We start from the raw sequence: 20,655 nt of genomic DNA on the forward strand, positions 1-20,655 counted from the left end.
TTATTGCACATTCAAACACATAATTAATGAGCCATTAAGTGCACAGACGTGGGCCTTTTTTCTTCTTTTTAAGAGTATTAAATTGAAGTGTGCATGCATCTCAGCATCAATCAGATGGAAGGCTGACAAACAGCCCCGTTCTTTTTTAATAACGATAAATCAAAGCCTGCACATGGCTGTCTCTCTGAGACAGAGACGATCAAAAGCAGAGGGTGAGATGGCCAAACATCATGTCTAATGTCTCCACAAACTGAGGATCAACTGTTTCCAATTAGGATTACAAAGACATATGAAAAAAAATAGACTGAACCCATCCACCCTGCTCTCCTTTGCACACATACGAAGAAAAATAACAATATACAAAACATGTTTGTTGTGTTTAAAAGCTCTAAATTTAAACACTGAATCAGTTTCTGCGGGTCTCGGTTTGTCCCTTTTTTCCACTCCCAAACAAGATGTGAGGCAAATGCTCGCGATTGCACAAAGCTCCGTGCACCGTGTTCGTTTTAATTTCTCATTTCTTTCACTGCCGTTTAATCCAGTCACATCAGCTCCCCGAGCAGGTGAAGTCAGCCAAAGACTTTCCCACGGTCTGAGAGCAAATCCAACGCCCCGAGCCCTTCCTGAGGGCCGGCCATCTGTTCATTCTGTTTGGAGTGTTTTAAGGGGTAAAGCGTCAGCTGCATGACCAAATTCAACGTTCCAACACACCCCGCCTTCGTGAAGAAAAGCCCAAAGCATCCATTCAACTCGGCGAGCACGCACGCGTGCACACGGACGCGCACACACAGCTTGTGCCCAAACACAAACAAATCAACAAATAAACAGACAGATGTGACTCCTCACATTTGACTGGTTTGCAATCCAAAACCGTCACACACACGTCGTGCTAAAGTAACAAATATGCACATTTTCACAAGAGCTGATTTGAATTTGAAATCACTGGCAAAAAAAAAAAGAAGAAAGAAATAAAAACAGCTTTCCTGCAGAAGAAATTAAAAAAAGGTTATTTTGTTTCCATTTTTCTGCTGCTTTGGGAGAATCCTCATTAAGATATCTGACCATATAAACCTTGACCTTTGCTCCCTCTGAGGATAAATCATTTGTGCCACGAACTTGTACAAAACATCATTTCACCACCAAAGCCGCTGAAAACACACACCGGGCGCATTTGTGAAAATCACTGCAGCTCGCGGGAAAAAAACAAACACCTTACTTTGAATTAGGATTTGCCACAATCATGTGACGCATTTCTTTCTTTTCCAAGTACATGCTGCCACCCCCATCCCAAAGCCCCCCCCCCCCCGCCCCTCCACACACTCTTTTTGCACCCCTCAAACAGACGTGCTATCATTTTATTTCCACACTGAAAGAGCGACTCTGCCGCTGGTGGATGTGGTCCTCGCCCCGGCCTGACGCATTTTTAAAATGCGTGACATTGCCTCTGTGGGAGCATGAGAACGGAGCTTCCTCAATTGTAGGGTCCCCATACCCGGCCTGTAACCATGGAAGCAGATGCCTGCCCTCCCGGCCCTCCTTACCTCCTGTCGATCGCGAGCTGTGAGCTGCTTCGGCAGTGAAAAGAGGCTGCGCCTGCCTTTCTCCTCGCTCTGACCGAACTTGCCCCACTCCTCAAAAGGAGCCATTGAACAGGTCACTGGTCTAGACTTGTTTGCACGGTCCAGAGAGCAGCCTTGATGTAACCCTTGCTCTCCCCTCTCTCTCTTTCTCTCTCTGTTTGCCACACCAGCCGCCCAGCGACTGCAGACTGTGGAGGGGCGGCAGGGAGAGGTGGGTGGGTGGGTGGGGGGACACTGGAGACGTGGATTTGAAAAGGAGCCTGTCCGATTTTGCCATTGTGCCTTTTCATTCATCGATCGAATGAATATCGAACCTTCTGTCCCTGCGTGTGTGAAACGGATAGCTTAGCCAGCATTTTTTCCCCTCTCTTCTCAGGTTTGTGTTGTGGGCCCAGAGCTGTGATTTCTTTTCTTAATACTTGTAAGAATATCTATCTATCCTTATAATTATATATATTTTTATTATTTTTTTGCAAAGAAAATGTCATCTTTAACAATTGTTGCCAAGTTTATTCCTGATGTGGTCTGGTATTTTGTTAAAGTGATGAATGCAGAAAAGAGCTGAGTTGCTTTCTTCACCCCTCACTGATCACTGGATGATCCAACATGCTTGATTTCTATAGTATTATATTTATATTAGCATCTTATGATTACAAATGAATTTTTAGTTATTAATTAATTAAACTTCTGCAAAAAAAAAAACCTTTGTCTAAAAAAAAAAAAAAAAAAAAAAAAAGGAAAATTGGTTGAATCAAAAAAATCTGCAACTAAAATTTATATTTTATAAATAGACATAAAGCATTTAAATATTAATTGTTTAATGCAATTGCAACATTTGTAAAACAAATGTAAACTATTTGCATGAATGACTCCAGTCACATGTAAAGGAACAAAACAATTATACAAAATAGAAAATAGAAAAAATATGAACTGCTCAGTTATATTCTGAGGAATTAGCTGTACATAGAAAATGAATAAATTAAGTAACACATACATTACTGCATTACTTGGCTCATTATTAGACCCAATGACAATATGATTTCAAGTCAAAACCACTCGACCTGTCAAGTCCTGGTAATTAATTAAATACAATCATTCTGTGAAGGCAGCTAAAACGATGTGCTTTTATTAACGTTGAGTGTGTGTGTGTGTGTGTGTGTGTTTACATATTGAACTGCTGCAGTAAATGGTTATGGATGAGCATATGTGCACTTGACTGGGCCAAAGAGAGAAGGCAGTGAGAGGCTTGATGACAGTAAAAGGTGGCACGATCAATGTCAACATATCAGCATTGTACAGTCATATAAGGTGATTGTTGTGATTCATAAAGAAAAACTCGTTTTGTTATTTCACACATGGGTTTATGTTTTTTTTTGATTATTTTTTATTTTGAAAGTAGAAAAGTAATTGTTAGATTTTTTTTTATCTCACGTACTTATTTTACAATCATTTATTTTTGATTTAACATTATTAATAAGTGGTTTGAATTGTATTTAATTGTGTTAACATCTTTTTTAAAAATATTTTAAATGTTTAAAAACGATACTTAAAAACAATTAATGCTAAAATAATTTTTCTAACTGCATTTAATTGGATAAAACATGTTACAAAAATGAAGTGCACAAATGTACCACTTAGCATTGGATTTAAAAAGCAAAAGGTTCAGAGAAGAGCAGACTACACGCTCCATGTGACAAGTTGCTATGTAGGGGCCAATCAAAGGGGGCGATGGGGGGAACAAAACAGGGCAGAAAATGAGCAAATTCAAAGGCAGGGGAAGGAAAGCAAAAGAAGCAGTGAAGTAAGGACGCAAAGGCATTGTGTTCGCACAACAATTGAGGCTGATCCCACAGCGACTACCGGGCCTTCCTCCGAAAATACCGCTGCTGCCAGAGCCCACATGCTAACAGCACAGAACCAGAGCAGCTGGAGGTCTCGCCCCGCTCGAAGAAAAATCTACTTTCATGTGAAATTAAATGTTATAATTAAACAGACAAAAAAAAAAAAGCAGTTTGCCAGCTGATTGCAAACAGTGCATCTCCTCTGTAGTCTGGGTTTCTATTAAAACTCAGTTCCAGTTTATGTTGTGACAAAAAATTAAAGAATAACTCTTAAAATGTTGATGGAAACAAATAATAGCTGCTAACTGCGTGATAAACATCTCACTACAGATACAATGTAATAAATTTCAAAATTATTAAATTGCTTTAAAAAATTATTTTCAATCTTATTTAGAAAACATTTTAAAAAATTACAAAAGAGTAAAATATGCAACATAAATTCATTTTCATTTAATTGTTTTTTACATTAAACATCATCTAAAAGGGAAGATAAACGAGATAAATAACATGAGACGAGGCCTGAAAATAAAAAGGACATAATTCATCCTGGATATGAAACAAAAAAAAAGGCTGCATGTAGAAAACAGAGCTGACTGATGTTAGCAGGAACAATGGCAGAGATGGGACCACGGGGTGGAGGGGAGGGGATTCTTCACTCAACCTTTATACGACACGGTGACGGGGACAAGTCGGCCAAATCTGCCACAAAGACGAGCTCAACATTCCTGTCCCGTGTTACGCACTAACACGATGCAATCTTTAAAAAGACAAGAATTATGAAACAATGTGAAAATAAATACATTAGGGAAGCCTTTTATATATTTTTCCTTAAAGCTAAAATATTTTTGGAATTCTTTAAATCAATTATTTCTGGAATGTGTGTCAAAACACCACATGATGAAATAAAAACAGAAAAAGATGTTTTATTCCTTTTGATCAAGTGTGTGTGTGTGTGTGTTTCTTCTCTATCATCTGAAAGTATCCTCTCCTCTCTAATGGATCCAAAAGCAAATCATTTTTCCACTGTTCATACTACAACAACTGGCAGTAAATGAGACAATAAATAAATGCGTTTGATTTCTCTGCACCACACATTTACCAGCACACACTCCACCAAACAGCAGCTTTGGCAGATGTTTCCTGGAACACACAGGTAAACCAGCAACCCACCATCACCATCGTTCTGCCTGGAACCGGTGGCAGCTGAATGCCAGAGTGCTGCTCCACCACGTCTGCTCTCACAGCTCGTGATGAGGCAGCAGAGCTAACCAAACAACCAAAAACCCCTCGATCGCTGAGAGACCCTGTCAGATATTCCTGTAAGAGATTGTGACTGCAGCTTACATATCTAAAAAAAACTACCATTCACTTTAATGTCAGCTGTGCACAGGAGAACAGAAGCAATGAGGATCACCGCTGTCATAAATTAAAGGTGGACTGAGGGAAATATCATATCATCTTGTGTGCTAGCTAATGCTATTCTTTTAGGGTTGTCAAGGGGAGAAACGTGACCAATTCCTAGGCACTAAAATATCAGGTGATGGCAAAAACTTTAATAATTCACTTACAGAGAAACAAACAATAACAAAAAGATTACACTGGATTCTATATAAACTGTAATAATATAACTTTAGAGAACAGTTACCACCTTAAATCTAGATTCTATCCAAGTGCAAACTCTGTCTGACTGAACCGACTTCAGATGTGTCGTCCCTTCTCAGGGACACAAAGTCTCCCTCCCTCAGGTCAAGGCTGCTACACAAAGCAGAGGGCATCATAATCACCCCCCTGCAGTGAGTCCTGCTCATACGAAGCAGATCCACAACATTTTCACTCATCATCTATCTCACATTGTTTCACTACATTTTCACTGTGGGAGGGAAAACAAACAAACTCACATTTCTTTTGTTTTTTAATGAATCGATCACTTTATTAATTGGGCGATTAAGTTAAAAATGTGCAGCAATTCGCTGGGCACGTCTGCAGGTCCCAAACAGTCTTACGCTATGATCGTGGTATATGAAAGGCAGCTGCTGTTGTCACAGAGAGGCTGGGTCTCGGGCTAACCTCCACAGTCACCAAAGTCAAACACTAAGCTTTCCAAGGTGCTTTAGAAGGTGGACTGGAACAAAGGGCCCCTCACCACAACCACTACCCAAAGCACTATTTAATTAGGTGTGCAGCAACAAATCCTCCCTATTCAGTGGCTGGACACTTGTGGTATTGGAGTGTAGTGTATCGGTGGTGAAAGCCCCATAACACTAGAGGAGTGTCCCCTCCCTCACAAAGACACACACTAATTCACTAATGCCTGTGTGTTAACAAGCCCATCGTCTGCTCCTCTGACTCTTTGTCTCTGAATGGGTGCTAATGGAGAGACAAAACAGCACGCACACACACTGAGGCCCTCCTTCAACACATTGCTCTTTTAATAGACAGAGGCCGGACCTCGGTGTTAAAGCGGACACGCCATGCTTCAGCAGGCAAAATATTTAACTCTGCCTAAATGTAACCATAAACTCGGAAAACAGAACAGAACAGCCACCAGGGAGAAAGCAAAGATGATCATGCAGATGAAATGCACAGCAGCAGAACAAATACTTTCACGAAGGAAATTTAATAGCAAAAAAAGTTTAATTTCAGGTTAAATATTAAGCAGAAAAAATGTAAATAAATGTTATTAATTTATCTTAAAGTCGGTGCTGAATATTTGTGAAAAAATCTTTTATTATCCTAATAAAACCGAGTAAGAACAATGAATTCTTTCTACTTTATTAATTGATTTTATTTTTTAAAATGTCTATGTTATTGAAATAAGCCTAATTGCAGTTATTATATTTTAAAAACATTATTTAAAAAAAGAGCGAGACGATGCATTACTAAATGAATTAAAACTCTACAGCCACGCTTTCAGGGACTGTCTAGTTTGATAAAAGACAAAGTAACTCAGACCAGGGTTGAATTTGGGTGGTGGGCTCTAATTCTTGAGCACAAAACCAGCATATCCACCGAGACAAATCTTGTTTGATGGATTCTTGCTGCTAGATCCAACTGCAATAGTTCGGTCTGGGAGGCCCATTGTACCAGACGTGCCCGTGAAGGAAGCACACTCAAAATTTATTAGAAACGGGACTCCTCAAATACAATATTAATTCACAGACAGCGTAGAAAAAGCATATTACCTTAATCCAACCGATGCCTGTGCATTTTCTCAGGGTTACAGGATTACATAACACAAAACCACAAAAACCTTAAGGCTAAAATTTTCTTTTCTTTTTTATAAAATTATAAAAAAATATATATTTGTGTTTTAACTCTGCATTTATGTAAACAGACATCTATTTGTCCTGTTTAATTCTAAGATGTAGGGAAATATTGTAATAAAATATTTTAAGCATCTTTCATTGGCCCGAAACTAAATGGAAGCATAAAGTCAAACTTCCTTAATAATGCTAAAGGAGGCCCATCGTCATGACATCCGTTTTGCTGGGAAAAAGAGGGTGAGTGAAGATTTAATAAAAAAGAAAAAGAAGGATTTGGGAGAAAGGAAGAAAAAAAAGACGAGCGTATTGCGACACTAACGTCTCCCTGGGATCTGTGGCTGCCTGTATATGTGCAAAACAGAGACAGTGACAGAGAATGAGACAGCGCTCTGTCTTCCTAAGTGCTCGAGTGTAACTAATTGTACGAGTACAATTATGAGCATCTGCTTTTTCATCTTCGGTGGAAGCGCGCGTGTGGACGAACACGTGTGCGTCGCAGCTGAAAATGTGCTCGGCTCTGCGGTCTTAGAGCAGAGGCTGGGCAGTGCCTCTAAGGCAGCGCCGGGTCAGTCCAAACACACTGGCAGCTATTCATGGCCCAATCAAATTGATGTGAGATTCTGTCCCTCATCTGCCCCCCATTTCCATATGAATGCAGAATATGCTAAAGCGAAAAAAAAAGAAAAGAAAAGAGAAATCTACAAGATCCTTGTCCCATGGAGCCACTGCAGGGAAAACAGATTTGCAGGGAGAAGTCTACATGCTCCTTCACTGCAGATAACAGGAATCGTGGCATCATAAGCACTTTTAGACAGAACAATAAGAAAGAAAAAACTCCTTTCACACATGCATAAATGCTCTCCCCACACACATTTCAACGAAGCCAAGGTCAATGCTGCAGTCTGTCCTAGCAGCTTATGAATCAAAAAAACACACATATTCAGAGACGGTCTATCATGAATGGACACAAACACGCACACAGGCATAAGAACAGATCCACGGAGGCTCCAGCCCCTCTGTGTTAAAGGCTTCAGCCAGACAAAGGGTTTGTCGTCAAAGACAAACAGCGGGAAGCATGGAAACGGCAATGAACGTGATGTAGAGACGGACGCCTCGGCGCGAAGAAAAAGAAAAAGAGGAAAAATGTGCAGATGTGCATACCCTGGATGTCCCGTGTTCCCTCTCTGCTACCTGGCAGGCACAGGTAAAGGCAGCTGTGTGAAGAGAACGCCATCACGTGTTTGCACGTATGTTTCAGACAGACGTCGGTCTCCTAACACACACCAGACAATGTCACACACTCCTATTGTTCCACTCCACCGCTTGGCCCGAGACAAACCCCAGTCCTGTCTCGCTGTTTAAAGGTGGGCTCAAGCTCAAAGCGAGGAGGCCATCTATTACCAGGAGGGATGAGGGGAGGGGAGTCAGAGACCCCCAAATAGAAGGTGGGGTGGGGTGTGTGTGTGTGTGGCAAGGTTCTTAACTGCAGATGAGCACAGGAGCTCAAAACCTGCCACCTCATTCTGACGAGCAGACGATGGAGCGCCGCGTGAAGCAGTCGGTCTGAAAAAGCTGAAATAATCCAAAAATATAGAAAATCTGAACTTTCTCTGAGTCGGCTGCTGAGTCAGGGGATGAAGATGAAGTGAACAGACTAAACCAGAAATTTAACATCATCAGAATAAATGTCACAAAGCCTTTCAGACACATTTCTTGAGGTAAAATGCCTAATAGTGCAGAAAATTAAAGTAATCCTCACAACATTTAGAGCAATTTAGAAGATATTACAGGGTTTGTCCAGGCTCAGAAATGGGCCTTTGGGGCGCGAGTACAAATATACTAACAAACATATATAACTGGGGCAATGAGCTGTGTTGGCTCACTTATTTATAAGGCAATGCATTTCCTGTTATTTCTGGATATATGAAACAAAATATATTTGTTAAGTAAATAAAAATACGCACACACAAAAAAAAAATACTAGTACTTTAACTGTGGTTTTCCTTTGCAGGAAGGCCGTGGTTTTTCTTTTTTGTTTTTCTAAAACAAAAATACAACCATTTATATGACAGAATAATAAACACCTAACATGTGCAGTATATTTGGGTTTATTTTTTAATTTAACTACAATTCCAATTGAAAAGATTTGATTTTATCTTTATGTTGTCATTTTTTTATTTCAAGCATTAATGCAGCAAAAGTGCTATTTTTAAAGATGTTTCTGTGCAATCATAACTTTGTAAGTTTAGGGAAAATATTGTTTGCCCATGCTGCTGTTTTGGAGTTGGCTCATTGTGAAAACGCTCAGCCGTATGATGTTTCAAGCGAACATGGCAAGGTTTAGAAAACAGGCTTTGTTTATGCGTGACATTACAGCAGTGATTTCTTTTCCATGCGCACATCAGTCCGGTCTGGTTACCATCAGCCACCTGTGCTCAGGCTCTCCCGTATTTACGTTGTGATAATCACAAAGCGGGATCTCGACCAGATTGTGTGTTTTATCTACAAAGAGTGCCTCCTCCGCTCTGGGCCGCAAAGCGTCACAGGACACTCGAACAGATTAAAAACGCGAAATGTTGGTACAAGATTTGGAATCATCGTGTCAAAGCAGAATCAGAGGAAAAAGCAGAAAGCAGAGTTTTTGGAGCAGGCAGGAACTTTCTGGCAGCGTCCCACAGGGCTGTTCTGCTCTAAGTCATAGTGAGCGACTCTCTCCAGCAGCACGCCGGGCTCTGCCAACTACACAAACAGTGAGAGAGAGCATGACATCACCCCTCTATCATCCACAAGATACACTCAAGGCTCGCAGTTCAGCAGGTTCAAATGCTCCATGCAGATGGAAGCAAAGAGATCCTTCATATTATAGCCTGCCTTTTTAAAAGCCACCCTCTGCCTCCCCACTGTAAGGTCTGGCCTGCTTGATGGGTCCATTATACTCGCCAGTAACAGTAACATTGCTGCTACGGCGCCGTGCCATTTATACCAGCTCTGAGGGCACGAGTACTCACTGCAGTGTTCACCTGAACGATAAGCGTTTCCACTCAGACAAAGCTCTGCATTATAGGAAGAGAAGAAGTCAAAGCCTCATCGTTTCAAACTGTTGCATCATCATCTGCCTCTGTATGGTCTGAGCTTCATTAAACCAGCAGCAAAAACTGACACAACCATACACTCGTGTGTTCTGGTGGTGTTGGCAGGTTAAGAGGCTCACACCGGCCGAAACGACACCAAAGTTTGGCTTGTGCCGGCAAAGGTGATGTCACTTTTGGCATGCTGCACCATTCCCACGGGTGAGAACGGCAGGTACAGCGGATCCTAACACACAATGGAAGTCAGAAAGGGGCTACGTTACACTTTAGTTTGAAGCGATTCCTGTGCCCGTCTCTGCTTTCCCCTGCTAAAAGTCACGAAACTGTTGCCGCACACCAGTTTGATCGCTTCAAATCAACGCTGGCAGTGCATCTAAAGGGAATCTCTCTGGGCCATAAGATTCAGCAAGTACTTGGAAGGTGTTACCTACTCAGTGGGCCCACTGCAGCAAGCACGAGCAACCTCAGCACCAATAAACACAGACACAAATCTTCCTTCCCCCCCTGGGCAGCTCAGGCTAGAGCCATCAATTCCCACACGTGGTCACCACGTCTCCATTCAAACACATTTCATTAGACTTGCGCCGCATCGCGCTCTGCAGCAGGTAACATGTGGCAATGATTCCAGACTTCGTCTGCTTTTAATAAACTGACCCCGAATGATGACTCGAACCAGTGTAGTGTTTGTTTTTGTAATGGTTGACTCTTAAAACGAGCTGCCATTATCACAGTGTAAAACTGTCACGACCCTACGGTACATTTTTAAATTTACCTGTAACGTGTAAAACATCAGCTTCTCGAGCTCGTCTAAGAAGATGGAAGAAGATTAAAAAAAAAGAAAAAGAAAGTAGTCCACCGTGTGGCCCCCAATCTATTCATTGCTCCTGTTTAATGTCTTTTGGATGCATAATCCTTTCAGTTTCAATTGCAAATTTAACAGTCCCCAAGGCCCAAGCACCAGACTGGTCAATACAAAACCAGACAACTAATTACCGAGCACACCGTGCTCTCCTCTATCCCCTCCTCCTTTCTTCCTCCATTTTTCTCTCCCCAGTTTCTCTCCCTCTCTGTCCAGCAGCTGTGGGGTTCATGTACACAAGAGCAGCAGTCAGGCAGTATTAGGTTTCCACTTCCCAGATCTCCCTTAAAAGCCTGTCCCATAATGGTCCTTCAGCCACACAAACACGCATAAGGTTTCAAAAAACAAAAAAGGAGAAGAAGCGAATATGGAGACATTTAGTTGAGCTTTTTGGCAAAAAGATTTCTGCTTTTCTTTTCTAGCTTTTCCCTCCATCAATTTTCTTCAGCGATTTTTCAGTGAAATCTTTTAAAATTTGTTAACGATAGGTTAATTGTTTCCTTATGGTTGAACACCCCAACAGTAAATTAAATGTTTAGTGAGAAACAAAGACATAAATGTTCATAATGTCCAGTAGTTAAGCAGCAGCTTTAACAGCGTGTAATTACCACGTAATTGACACTCTGTTTTCAAGCAATAAATTAGAGTGGAACGTGACAAGCTGCTTAGCTCATAAAAAATACTAAAAGCTGACCTACGTCTCAGCTCTAACGTGGTTAGCAAATATGGGAGTGTCTAAGTAAATTAGTGATGTTAAAAAAATCATTTGGTGGTTATTTTAATGATAAATTATTTAATAAAGTTAATTCAAGCTAAACATACTGTATAGCCCAAATCTCTGAACGTAGAAAAATAAACAGCAGATTAGACAACAACTATAAAAAGTCATACTACATAGGTAAAGCCTAATGTTGTACTATATCCAAAGAAAACACAATTACAAACACTTAGATGATAATTTGACACAATGAAACTGAAACACAATTTTGTTATTCTATATAAAAAAGATAACTGATGCCAGTTTCTATCAGAGGTGCAGCATGATTATAGATTGGCTCTGTATGGTGCAGAAACTCTCAGCTGACCTTATGACATATGGTGCTTGTGCTGTTTTTAGTGCAGATGAGAAAGAAGTTATCCTCTGCTTCCCATGAGTAAATACCCCGACTGTGACAATGATAACACGGTCATGATAGCACTCTCAGCGCTAACCCAGCCTCATGTTGTGCTGTGTTGTGACTGCTGTCCTTTGCTTTACGGCCTTCCTCTCTAAACAGACGCACTCTCGAGGCTTTGATCATGACCCGAACGCACACCAGCAGCTCAGCGCTGCCCCTAATTTGCTGATGGGTTTAAAAAGTCCCTCAGTTAAGATCACTTCCCTTAGATAATGGGAAGAGCTGCCCCCCCTGTGACCTAAGCGGAGTGTCCTTTGTCTCACTCCTAATGTTTGCCTTCGCCCATTGTGTCTGCATTATCCAACACCTCCACCCCTCCTTGTACCACAGCTTTGACGCGACAACCCTGCTGCACCACAAAGAGGAAACGCTAAATGTATGGAAACCATTTCCCAGGGAGCCCCCTGAGCTCTATATGGACTCCCCTCCCCCAACCACCCCCCCCACACACACACACACACAGCACTTATATGCGTGCCCGCCATAGAGAGCGCGGTGGTTAAAGAAGCCAAGCTGTTTAAAACAGTGCAGAGTCGAGGGGCTGGAAACACTAGACCTGACATATGCGCACACGCACATAAACACACGCAGACACACGTACGATGCCACAAAGAAGTCCCGCGACCCTTTGTCTGCGAAGAAGAACGAACTCCTGTTGGCTCAAAGACAAGCAGACAAATTGCCAATGATCCTTTGACCCAGGAAATGGGCAACTGTCCAGAATAAAATTGCCGAAACACCAAACAAGATAATAAATATGTAAATTGGATTAGTGAAAGTACAAAGATGATCACTTTTTCAAATAAGGTGTTCAAATAGCAAAACTGCAGAAGCAGTCTGGTGTGAGCACCTCGCAGTAATCACTGGGATGCTGTTTAATCAACGGTCACTCCAACAACCGCCTTGTGGTATACAGTAGAAACACAATGTTTGACTTGTGCTCTTTTATTTCCTTCCTTACATTTGTGCAGCAAAGGACAGAAAATATGAAGAAAAAAACATCGTATCAATAACTAAAACCTTTTAATGGCAGGTATAAAGTGAGCTGCAGGTGAAAGGATTGTAAAATAATCTTGCATCTTTATATCCGTCTTTCTTTTGTTCTTCCTTTCTGCTAAGTAGCACAAAGGACAGCTGGGTAAGAAATGGATCACCGGTAAAGAGACACAGCCTCCATCACAGACATGACATCACCCCCTTTATAAACAACCCATTGGGGGCCATTTGTGCCAGAATCCAATGCTGTGTGTGTGCTCGTGTGTATGTGTGTATCTACTCTTGCTTTGCTTTTTAGATAATATTTTTTTCACATCACTTTAAGTTCAAAGACCGACATGTTGTTCTACTTTTCTTCTTCATGTGGTAATAATGGGTTGAACTGAAAACTGTAGCCATGGGTATTAATTTATCACAGCGAACAATCCCAAACACTAAACATCTGTGTTATTTTCCATTGGCAATGCTCAAGACTTGGCTCAGGTCATTAATAATTCAATAATGAGGGACTTATGACGCATATCATCTGTCATCATTATTGTAGTGTTGAATGACACTTAGCATCCTCCTGCACTTCGTGCTATTTGTCAAAGTAAGTCATGCTAATCGCCCATAAAGTCATGACTTTCTTTTACCATATAAGTAAAGAGTAAACAACCCCTATGACTTTCCTCAAATATTAAAATAATATCCAATGACAAATTATTGCACTTAAAAATGAAATCTCTGTCCTAAGAATACGTCCTAACATGTGAACTAACAGTTTAATGGTGCATCATCCTCGTGTGCGATGTGTACTAAAGGAGAGGGAGTGTCAACTCTGTAAAACAAACAGGCATGCATAAGTAAGTAAACCTGCATCTCAGCGTTTGGGCACATGCTAAAGGACGGGAGAGTTTTACTACATCCAGCAGGTGACCTTTTTAAGAAACATAATGTGATGTTTGTAACATTAGCCAATCAGAGAAGCAGATTCCCACCTTGGACAGAAACGATGGCGCTAATAGAATAGAACAGAATGCAATAGAATCCCTTCATTTATCATTGTACGGGTGTGCTAACAGTTGCACGCTCAAAAGCTTCTGCTGGTGCATGAAAGACAGAGTTTGGCTTTAACGCTGGTCCCACCCCAGTTTGCAATTGTGCTCATATGAATGATCGTGTTTTTTGGACAGTGTTATTGGGATGAGGCACGAGCCACCAGATGTCTTTCTGTGGAAGTCACAATTGCACCAATCATATCTGTAAACACTGAGACGATTTGCTGGTAGTGTTTCGCCATCTTTACAGTCTGGCCAGTAGACCACATGGTCCTCTCTGCTGGGACTCACAGATGGGATATTTGGATCCCCAACCCAAAAAACTGGATCATGTATCAATAAAGGCATCCTAACCTGTTCTTTGCTTATTACGTGAGTAACAGTTAGATGGAAAGCTAAAGTAGAAAGGTAAAATCTAGAGCAGGGCGATATGACCAAAAATATTTATCGTGATATACATTTGAAAATTTGCAATAACGATATAACTGACGATATAATTGACACTAGACAAAATACTTTACAACTCTACAAAAAAAACAAAACCATCAATGTATTTTCACTTAAACAAGCAGCTGTTTTTTCTGTGCATTAAAGTTATATAAAAATGTAACAGTGCAAATTCCTTGCTGACAGTTTAACCAAAAGGCATTTCCAGTGGAAACTGGTCGACATATCCTCTGCATAACCATGTATAATATCCACAAAACTTAAAAAGAGGTTATACACACACAATACGGTAATATTATGTTGAAGCACAGTACGTATCACTCCGCGAGGCTCCGCCTACGATAGCCGTAATGCTCCGACAATCCATCAAGCGGTGCAGCTTCGTAGCTTAGCAAAGTCGTACTAAAACATTTTTGATTTTCCAGCGCCGTGAACATAAAATCATTTCGAGGTCAGTAAACACAACCAGAGTTCATACATAAGGCACACGGGATTATAAGAGGCTCTGTCGACTTTCAGAAAAATCAAAGGATTGATTTTAAGTGCGCCGTATTTCCCAAACAACACGGTAATAACGACGGCCCGCTAGCATGCGCTACCAAAAATAGTGCTTTGTTGTGTATCTGACAGACGAAAGCTAAACCAGTTCCACACCACTGAAGCTGCAGCATTTTCACAAACCAGTTCTGGTTCATCTGTTTCATTCGATGATCTGCTTTCGCCCTTCTTATTCTCCGTCGCCGCCATGCTTTTTCCGCCATGCGTATGAAAACAAAGGCAATGCGCATGCGCGTTTTACCCAAATTCTATCGCCATATTTCATTTTCTTATCATTGCCCGACATTACACCGGTATTACCGTGAACGGTATGATATGGCCCAGTTCTAGTAAAATCTCTTTGAAGCGCTGCAGTAGTTTGGAGCCATTTCATGCTCCTTTTTTTCTATGTTTGAAAAAGTTTTTTATTTAACTGCAAACTTTGGTCAAGACAGTTGACACAACCGAGCAGGCTTCTCTCTCTCTCATTAACTTTCAGGGAGAGACAGCAATTACGAACAGAAGCTAGAAGGTCTTTGGTTCATTTTAACACTTGCAAGGGAAGATTTTATTCCACTTAAAATAACAGAAAGTGTTGTCGTCAACTCAGTTAATATTAGCTCGCTTCACCATGGTATGGATGGCAACCTGTCAAGGGTGTACCCCGCCACTCAGCCAATGACAGCTGGAATAGGCCCCAACCCTCCTGTGCCCCTGAACTGGATAAGTGGTTAAGAAAATAAATGAATGGATGGATGTCAGCTCCACGCCCAGTGTGTGTGTGTGTGTGTGTGTGTGTGTGTGTGTGTGTGTGAGAGAGAGAGAGAGAGAGAGAGAGAGAGAGAGAGAGAGAGAGAGAGAGAGAGAGAGAGAGAGAGAGAGAGAGAGAGAGAGAGAGAGAGAGAGAGAGAGAGAGTGTGAGAGACATAAAAAAGGAAAATAGTATAAAATAGAGGCAAATCTTAAATTTGAAAGCCAGGTCAGAGCTGTTGTAAGATCGAGCTTTTTTCATTTGAGGAAATTAGCCAAAATAAAGACTATCTTATCGAAACAGCAGTTTGAGACAGTAATCCATGCCTTTGTTACTTCTAGGCTGGATTATTGTAACGCACTTTATTTTGGGGTTAGTGATGCGTCCATTAGGCGCCTGCAGGTTGTGCAAAATGCTGCAGCACGTCTTTTAACTGGAACAAAAAAGTCTGAGCACATTACCCCAATTTTAATTTCACTCCACTGGCTACCTGTACATTTTAGGATTGTTTTTAAAATTCTCTTATTTGCTTTTAAATCTCTTAATGGCCTGGCCCCCCCCTACCTCTCGGAGCTACTACAACCATATACACCTGCCCGTTCCCTTAGGTCCGCCAATCAGCAGCTTCTTAAGGTACCGAAAACTAAGTATAAATTTAAAGGTGATCGTGCTTTTGCTGTAGTTGCTCCAAAGTTGTGGAATGATCTACCCTTGCATGTTAGGCAGGCCTCTTCTCTTTCTGAATTTAAAAGTCTTCTTAAACCATATTTATTCGCTGAAGCCTTTGGCATTGATTAGAGGGGTTGACTCTATTTGTTTTAACATGTTTCAATTTATTTTAGTTTTTTAGTTATTTATTTTATTTTATCTTATCTCATTTTAATTTTTATTTACTTATGCTATTAGCATGTACAGCACTTTGTGAACTCTGGTTTTATGTTAAAGTGCTTTATAAATAAAGGTGGTATGGTATGGTATAACTATAAGAGACTCTCACTTTGAGCTGAAATGTGATAAATGCAATGATTTTTATGCTGTAATTACTTTTTAATTATTCCTGTTTTCATTTACTAATTTACTAGCAAATACAAATTCAGTAAGTTTTTATTCTTGGATATAAATTGTGACATATCAGATGATAAAGTTATAAAAGCAATCATTTAGAATAATTCAGAGTCTCAAAATGAAGAAAACTACTATTAAATGCTTGCATCAGGAAATTGCCCAAGCCCAGATATCAGTATCATAACAGAAACGCTGGATTGGGCCTATTTTTGCAGTCGAATCAAGGCCAGTGTCACTAAGATCTGCATTCAATTTGTATGATGCTTTTATTTTGAAGGTTCTGATCAGAAGTGCTGTTTTTGGGACTCCTTTGTTACTCGCTGCTATTCTTCATCCGCCATACTGTCTCTGGTTTAAAATAAACTCTAATTAACCATCCAAGGAGTCATAACCAATCATGCTTTCGTCTACATCACACAGAGAAGGGAATGTCATTTAAACTTTATGACTTTAAAGTAGATATGCCAAGTTAAGATTGTTCACAATACATGATCGTCACATTGCTCAGGCCTAGGAAGCAGCTGTAAAGCTCCTCTCTTCTCGGCCTTTGGGGATACAAACTCCTGCTCTATGAACAGCTGCATTGTTGGAGTTATTTTGATCATATTTCTTCCTGGAACAGCATGAATTAACTGTACGCCACACTGTGTGCCTACATTAGTCAGCAAAATTCAACTAGAAACTGTCTCCTAGTTAGCCTTTCTCAAAAACAAACAAACAAAGCAACGACGACTCAAAACTTCTTACTGTCCACACTTGCAGCAGCACGAGCCTCCCTGAATTCAGCCTGGTGATATCCAGGCTTTGTTACAACAATTCATGTGTCAGAGGTAAAAACTGGAGCAGCCTGCTTGGTAAACAGAACGGAGACAAACAGGGCTTCCACTCACTGGTTTTACATGCACTCTAGTAATTTGATCATAACCCGAGTAAGACAATACTCACATTATTGGGACTGTCATACAAACATCTTAGCAAAATTATCTTACTTGCATTAAGGCCGTAATCGGAGTAAGCAAAACTCAATTTACAGAAAAGGATAAGTAATCGATTTTTAGATGAGCCTGACCACGTATAGAGCGTATAGCACAGTATGCATGCAGCTGCCACACGAGCCATAGAGTGAAGCACATGCAAAGTGGTGTGTTTGGAAAGAGAAGGAGCCAGGTGAGCAGCAGTGAGCAACAAAACACCAGCACACAGGTTTGCACAGGTTGCATTATGATGAGGTACAAACATATTTATCTGAAACATAAGGGAGACGTGGCATAGCTGAAATGAAGTCAGTGGGAAAATGCACAACAGCAAACAGGGTGGAAGACGTGGGTGGAAGGGCTTTTTTAAAGCTTTTAAACCCCAATAAGTAAGTGTTTGATCTAAGGATTCAACGAATGCAATGAAAGTTCATTTAGATAAATGCCCTCTGACAATTCAAGGTGGAAAGACTTAAGTTTTAGAAAGATTTTAGTATTTCATTTTTATTTCCTGTTTGTCTCTCATCTTATGGATTTTAACAAACAAACAACTTAGGAACGTCGCAGACAATTACCTTAAAACCCTTGAAAATCATAGTAAATAGTACAGTGTGGCACTAACAGGCTCCGAGAATGACTCAAACACTGCTTGGCAGGAATACTCAAATGTAAATCATGCGACTTCTCTGCTGGTTGAGTGGCAGAAAAGGAAACCACCTCCTATTTCCTGAACCAGTCGGATCCCGCCTGCGTTCTGGGTTTCTGTTTCCATCCTGAATGACACCTCTGTCAGTCACATGACAGTGGAAGCCTAACAGCTAATAAATCACTGCTCCTAACCGAGCTTTTCCTTTTCACTGCCTGCGCACAAGAACCAGGCTAATTTATAACTAGAACAGGCTTGCAGGAGAGGCTAAAATTGGCCCGGGGAGGTCAGGGAGGTTATCTGACGACATGTCGTTACTTGGCTTAAAAAACAGCAGCGGAGATTGTCAGCAGACGTACTACTGGAAAACATACACAAATGCATCCCAGAGAGGAGTAGAGAGGGTTTCAGATTAGACGATGAACCGTACCAACTGATTAATAGTCATAGAAGACAACTGCAGTCTTCTTCACTAGCATTGAATTCTGGGAGCTGAGAAACTCAAGTAAAGTTTTTTGTCATTTCTCACAAATCAGATTTTTACTTTATTATTTAATAAGTGCATTTTATAATTTGTAAAAAAGAAAAAAAGTCATTTTAAACCAAAAATTCTGCCATTACCTCCTAAAAAGGGTCAAAAAATATTTCTGAGCTCACCTGGAATTTTTGCATTATTTTAATATTTGTTCAAGTTAACACTGGGAGAGAAAAGCAAAAGCTGCAAGTGTGTAAAGAGCCATTCACCAAGAAGAAACCGATCCACAGAATCATCCTCAGGGCTGAGCAGTCACTTCAACTTTCTATTTACTCTCATTTTACGCTGCTGAAGCTGGAAATCCAACTTTCTGACAGACGTTTTTTCCAAGAAGATGTGCAGTTCTGTGCTCCTTCACAACACTGTGACCCACATAATCAAACTAAAGAACCAGACCCTGCAGCACAGCTCGTGTGCATGCATAAAGGAGCTACGGTAGCAGCTAGGCTTCATCCTGCATACTATAAATTCAACTGTGTTCAGAGAACGCCATAAATAAATTAAAAAGAGGCACATCTGAGCCTTTTAAAATGTGGCTCTAAAAACTACCTTTCACAGGAGAAATAAGCCCATTACAGCCAGTCGAGACACTTAATTCCCACGTTACTGAGATGTCTAATGAACAAAGGGAGCGAGGGAGGCACAGAGTGAGGCGGTCAGAGAAACGGGTTCTGATTTCCTCAAAGAGTGAGGTCAAAAACCCCAAACTGCCAGTGAACCATCAAGGTGAGACATAAATCACGGCTCTAAAGGTCAGGAGCTTCCTAAAAATGAGTTTCTTGCTTAAATCAGCTAATTTCACAAGACTCTCACAAACCACAGCTTTCTCTGTGCAAATGAGTGAAAAGGCTTACTTTATTAAACTGACACTTTACACAGTTTGTCAGACCCTTAAAGAATATTTGCACATCAAAAAAATTAAAGTAAAATAAAATGTGAATTTTAAATGATGCCAGTGATATATTTCACGTAACTGCACCAACATTTGTGAGTTTAAATGAGCTACAACATTACTTTTAAAATAAATAGGTAACAATATTCTTTCTAAATTACAATTTTTTAATTTTTAATTCAAACTAAATCTTAATTCCTATCATATATTATTATCAACTAATTATTGAGCAATAATATAGCTCAAATATATAAAAATAATGTTAATTATTATAAATGTTGGTCCAGTGCTTCTCACATATGTGAAACGTGAGGTCTCCCTAACATTTCAAACAATGGAGTTATTCAGTAAAGTATTACTTTCACTGTAATCTGCATTATTTATTCCTTCAACAGCACTACAACAAAAAATCTGAATTCCTCAAGCACTTCATCAAAGGCCGATGAAATGTGGATCGAAGCTTAGCCCACCATATCCACTGCAAACTTGGAAACTTCTCTTTCTCTCTCTCTGTGATTTTGTATCAAAACATTTGTTCATTGTCTCATTTCTTTTCTCTTGTTCATCACATCATTCCTGTAAAAGCAGCGACGGTTTAAAACACACGAGACATGAACAGTTTTGTCGGTTGGTGAGGCTGACGTTGTCTCAAATACTCATAACTGCACTCCACCTCATTTAAAAAACAAATTAAAAAATTCCAAACTGATAAAAAAAAGTGAAGCTACTGAGCAGCTGATAAATCGAATTAGCTAAAATAAATGGCCTCCACAGCGAGCCTCCTCGGAGTCGAGCACAGGTCGCTGGCTACAAACGGACACATGTTTCACAGAGGCGTAACTAAATGACTAGTAAAGTTTTCACAACCATTGTTCTGTCCGAGCCGTTCTCTTTGACCTCTTCAAAATCCCTTCCCCCAGTCAACTGCCCCCACCCCATCACTCCACCTCCCCCCCCCCCCT

General features: G+C 40.5%; 1 long non-coding RNA gene across 3 annotated transcripts in view; it reads right to left on the minus strand.

The window, feature by feature from the left end:
• Positions 1-20,655, minus strand: part of LOC146509373 (uncharacterized) — a 50,111-nt gene that overhangs the window by 28,555 nt on the left and 901 nt on the right. Inside the window, exon 1 of one of the 3 annotated variants that reach the window (XR_014876629.1) lies at positions 7,846-20,646. The exons of 1 other annotated variant lie outside the window; for it this stretch is intronic. This is a non-coding gene — a long non-coding RNA (uncharacterized LOC146509373). Of the gene's footprint in view, positions 1-1,541; positions 20,647-20,655 lie in introns of those variants that run through there. One more of the 3 variants, XR_014876627.1, reaches the window with a different exon arrangement.

The sequence above is a fragment of the Neolamprologus multifasciatus genome, chromosome 10 (genome assembly GCF_963576455.1).
Source record: "Neolamprologus multifasciatus chromosome 10, fNeoMul1.2, whole genome shotgun sequence".
NCBI classification, from domain to species: Eukaryota; Metazoa; Chordata; class Actinopteri; order Cichliformes; family Cichlidae; genus Neolamprologus; species Neolamprologus multifasciatus.